At 52.3% G+C, this 5,000-nt stretch overlaps 1 protein-coding gene across 3 annotated transcripts in view; it reads left to right on the forward strand.

Annotated features, from left to right (window-relative positions):
- Positions 1–3,984: 3,984 nt before the first annotated feature.
- Positions 3,985–5,000, forward strand: part of LOC113826731 (protein tramtrack, alpha isoform) — a 10,303-nt gene continuing 9,287 nt past the window's right edge. Inside the window, exon 1 of one of the 3 annotated variants that reach the window (XM_070145072.1) lies at positions 3,985–4,410. The gene's annotated coding sequence lies outside the window, so the exon portion shown is untranslated. Of the gene's footprint in view, positions 4,411–4,434; positions 4,724–5,000 lie in introns of those variants that run through there. The other 2 variants (XM_070145073.1, XM_070145074.1) reach the window with 2 other exon arrangements.

Genomic DNA, 5,000 nt, shown 5'->3' on the forward strand with positions numbered 1-5,000 from the left:
GCGGTTGGCGGAGGTTTGGCGCGGGGACACCTGGTGGCCGAGTAGCGGTGATGGAGGGCAGGGCGGGGCGGGTGCCAGCTGCTGACCTTCACTGCCGGTTCCTCCATCACCACATCCACCACCACGCTCCACGCTGTTGTCTCCTTCCCTCCTCTTTTCCTTCGCTCCTCTGTCTTGCCTCCTGGCGCCAGATTTACCAGGAAGGGATGCCTCAGACCCATTATTAATCTTGGAGGCCGGCTAGGGCCTTCCGTTGGTACAATTTTGAATACTGGAGTAAAATTCTGAACAAGGGATAAAACTCATGCCAAGCAACGTCGCTTAGCGCTTACATCTCCTAACTACCAGGTCCGCGGGAATGAAAATATCAAATAATTGCCTCTTGCTTGTACGGCAAGCGGGTCCCTTCCAGGACACAAAGAAGGCGTGGGGCGCAGCCGACACTTCTTGGCGCCCCGAGTGTCGTCTTCCCTCTCGTGAACCGAATATTTTCTTCCCGGGATCGGCAGTCGTCCATGGCTGTGCCGGCCCGATCACTCAAGCGCACTGGGATCCCTGTGCATTCATGAGAGGAGGGACGGACAACCCGCCTCCATTTCTTCGTTCATTTACGTCCTGTCCATCCATGATAAGAAAGACGCGAACGATCTTGCAGAATGTCAAATCCAAGGAAATTTACCCAAGCAGTAATGTGCGCAGATTAGATCAGATCAGATGAAGGTTGTGAGGAGTGCGTGGCTGCGTGTGTGAGGTAGAGGGTGGTGGTGGTGATGGCGGGCCAGGGAGGCAGGTAGAGCCTTTGTGGTGGTGCGGGCCCGCCTGGCTCTGCTACCTGGCGGTCCCAAGGGGCCGCCTGGTGCCTCCAAACCCCTCAACACCTCCACAACTTCGCACAGGCTTTTGTAAGCTCCAGGCATTCGGATTTTCCATCGGTTGCGTGTTGAGGAGTTTTACTCGAAGGAAATGACTCAAGATATTACGAAAACGATTGCTTGTCTCCCTCTTGGGGCATTGAGGCATTGTGCCAACACGATGTATATAGATATTCCTGGAAAGCATATCTAAAAAAAACTGAACAGGAATATTAGTTTAATGACTGTATAGTATCCCAAATTCTAAGAAAACATGATGGAAACTCCATGTACATATATTTAATTTAAACATCTAGTCTGAACTGCAGCAATCGGCGGACGCGAGGGCCTGGTGTAGGAGTGCTGTGAGACGAACTTGTGGCGGGGATTCTACCCTTGTCCTCACGGGTGACGCTCTCCTTCCCCCCCTCCCCCCTCCCCCCCTAACGCGCTCCATCCCCCCGCTTGCCTGCCAGCCCCCTTCATCCTTCCCCCCCCTCTCCCCTCCCTCCCCCCCTAGCGCCTTTGCCTCCTCCGCCCCTCGTCCAGGTAATTACGCCCGCGGGGTTGACCTCTCCCTACTTTACTTTCTCCCAGGGGGACCGAATCGCCATCCCCGAGGCACCCCGTCACCGCCGCGGCTGGTGTCTCGGCGAAGGGAGGCAGCCAGGAGACGTTGGGAAGGGATGTCTGCGGAAATCCATACAATTTGCCTTCGCTTATCCTTGGATATACATTACCGCGCACAAATTTATATATGCGCGTATATACATACATATATATACATATACACACATTTTATGTTATATAATCATATTTGTATATGCGAATTACACTCATAAGTATATATATATATATATATATATATATATATATATATATATATGTGTGTGTGTGTGTGTGTGTGTGTATGTACATTTACATATGAGGGACAAATGCTAGTATTAATTATGGACATTTAATTTATCATACAAGTAGCAGTACTCAGAGAGAGAGAGAGAGAGAGAGAGAGAGAGAGAGAGAGAGAAAGAGAGAGAGAGAGAGAGAGAGAGAGAGAGAGAGAGAGAGAGAGAGAGAGAAATCGACCGATCGAACGTAGTCTTAAGCGCAATTTGGGGGGAAAAGGGAAACGCGGCGGAGGCCAAACGACCTCAGGATACGCCCGCCCTCGAGCCGAGAGGCGGGCGTCGGCAGCGAACCGCCAGAAGCGCCTCTGGGAGCATCGAGAGGCCCCACCAAGTCTTGCATCAGGAACACCTGTCGCCAAACTCCCGGTGTCACGGAGTGTTGGCTGCACCGGCCGGGCTTCCTGCGGAGTCAGATAAGAGACTATTAGGGTTACTCCTCCCTTTGTCTGGCTCGTCGGTACTCCTTCAGGCACGTTTTAAATCCTTCGAAGCCTTGGAGTCGAAAAGAAAGGGGAACCGAACTTTCGAAATGCAGTAATTTGTTTCTTTCTTGGGTGATAAAAAAAATAAATTTGCATAATCCTGTATCTGAATATCCTTCTTAAAGAGACAACAAATAAATATGAAATCTGCTTAAAAGTCATAGCAATCGCGCGTGTAGTTACATCATGACGTTGAACGAGACTGGGTTTCCTGTAGATGTCAACTAGGGTAAGTAATGATCCAACCTCTCCTTCGCTTGTTTCGGCCAAAGTCTCTGTCGTATTGTTACGGAAATAACCGAAAACTATCATGAAACAATAATTACGAAAGGCATACCCATTATTTATTAATTGCTAAGGAGTTCCGTGCAATGCGCGTGCAAATGGGAATATTAATTGGATGCAAATAACGCGCTCGCGCTCCTATAGAGTAATTACGGGCCCGTAATTCTCCGAATCCAGTCAAAACCGCAAGGAGCGTTATGGCGGGTGGTGTGGCAGCGTCCAGCGTGCCGCAGTGTGACGCCGCCTAACCCTTGAACAATGGACGCGAGGAGCCAGCACAGCTCTCCATCCCCCCGGCGGCCCTGCCCTCCCAGCCACTTCCGTCTTACAACACATCTCCGGTATCCTGTCTCTTCTTCAGGCACGTCCACGCCGTCTAACATTCCTCCTTCATGACCCTGCTGAGGCGCCGTCAGCGAGCGTGCCTGCCTCCTACACGGCCACGCGGACCCTGGAAAGGTCAACGGCGAACACAAGGGAGAAGACGTGATAGCGCCCTCCACGCTCCTGCTGGCGAGGAGGAACGCAAGACTGGTGCCCAGGCGGGACATGTGTTGGGGGGGATCACAGGATATGAGACAAAGCGAAGCCCTACTCCAGGAGCCTTTGTTTCCAGATGACTATCGATGCGCACTAGAACATGATCCTGGCACCGCTAGCGGACGGATTCTCTCCCGCAGACCGTTACTCTGCCGCCTTCGTACGTTGTAAAGGTTGAATCTGAGGAGGGACTGTCCTTCCAAAGAGCATTTATTCATGTCTTGTCACATAGGTGTAGAGGGTAGGAAGGTGTCACGAAGGGTGCGGTGCTGCCACGTGTGTATGTCCGGCCAGGCAGGTGAGCACCAACGGCCGCGCCTCGGTTTGGCTCGCTGTCTTCGCTTGGGTGCCTTCCAAGACATCTTACAAGGTGACTTCAGTTGTCCTGGAACGCTACAATAGACGGGGTTCTTGGACTATTCTCAATCCGCATGTGCGCTTATACCTTACACAACGAATGAAAAGGTACTGGTCATTACTAAAAAACCTTACGACTGGAACAAAGATTTCCAGTGTCCGCACGTCAAATGGAGTTAGTTATTCGTGATCAACAAGGCTATGCTGTGGGTATGCTGATCTGGTTATCGACGGCGGAGCATCTTGATTAAAAGGACGGATAGTCCGTAGCCGCGAAATACAGTCTGATATCTGAGTAAACGGACTGGGTAGCTTTTTCTGATAGAAGCTGTGGCACAAAGACATCTGGTGGGGAGCGAGTGTAGCCCAGGTGCGGCGAGTATCCCTCTCTCATGCCCGCAGGCCAGGACGCGTCCCCCTCCCCTCCTCCCCCCGCCCCCTCCCCGCGCCTCGGGAAGCCATACGCTCACCTTAACCTTCGCTCACCCTTGCCATTTTCGTTCACCTTTTTCCCTTTATTTACCGCGCGTCCGGCGAGGTAAAACAGATCCGCCATCCCAGTCGTCTTTCGAAAAAATAATCCATCGTCGAATCGCACCAACGACAAGCGACAATACAGAAATAGACGTAAAACGAGCGCGGGCGTGGGAGCGAAGCGTGGCGGAGGGCGGCGGTGCGGGTTGGTGTCGCGCGCGGGCAGGACCTCCTCCTCCTCCTCCTCCTCCTCCAGTGCCAGGCGTCGCTGCGTGCCACCGCCTCCACTCACACCACGATCACCACTTCTCCTGCAAACACCGCGCAGGTCAGTTCACCTCGAAGCAGTCGTTGAGTGCGGGTTATAGGGTACGGGTGTGTCTCGGGTGTATGCTGGTGTATGGTTGAGTATACCGACGTGTTATATGCAAGAGATAAAGCGGCGAGGACACACTGTGGTGGACATTATTGGAACTTACTCTTGTTTGTGAACACCGGGACTCGGCGTCTCAGGTAATTGTGGCTCGTGGCGTCCGGATGTGCTTCGATAGTGGCTTATAGGATTACAAGGCGGTGCAAAAGAACCAGTGGAATATAACCGTGACAGAAAGAGTGCGTGAAGCCTTTTGGAAGTGAAGAATAAGCGACAAAAGGTGCGGTGTTCTGCGAGCGGCAGTTCGAGTGACTCGCCATCCAGCCGTTCCAGGTGGAGGGTTGCCACAGGAGCTGGAAAGGGAGAATTATGAGCCTTTGCAGTTAATAGGAGAAGAGTCACACTCACGCACCGAGTTCTGAGCAAACGTCGGCGAAGTGGACAGTGATATAGGTAGTCAGGTGGAGTGAAAAGCTTCGAAATGGGGGAAAAAAGTGTTAGTGTTGGTGCCGGGAGTAAGGGCCAGGTGGTGGCGGTGAGCGGCGGATGTGGCGAGGATCGGGCTAGTGGAATTACTTTGTTGGAGACGAGTTGTTGGAGATGATGTGGTGGAGACAAGGGGTAGAATAAGTGCGGAGAAGATGTCGTGTTGGAGACGATGTGTCTAGACTCCAGACATGAACACCCCTTGTGCATGTCCCTGCTCTTCGCGATCTTCTATTCCCGACGA

Source organism: Penaeus vannamei, chromosome 33 (assembly GCF_042767895.1).
Source record: "Penaeus vannamei isolate JL-2024 chromosome 33, ASM4276789v1, whole genome shotgun sequence".
Taxonomy (NCBI): domain Eukaryota; kingdom Metazoa; phylum Arthropoda; class Malacostraca; order Decapoda; family Penaeidae; genus Penaeus; species Penaeus vannamei.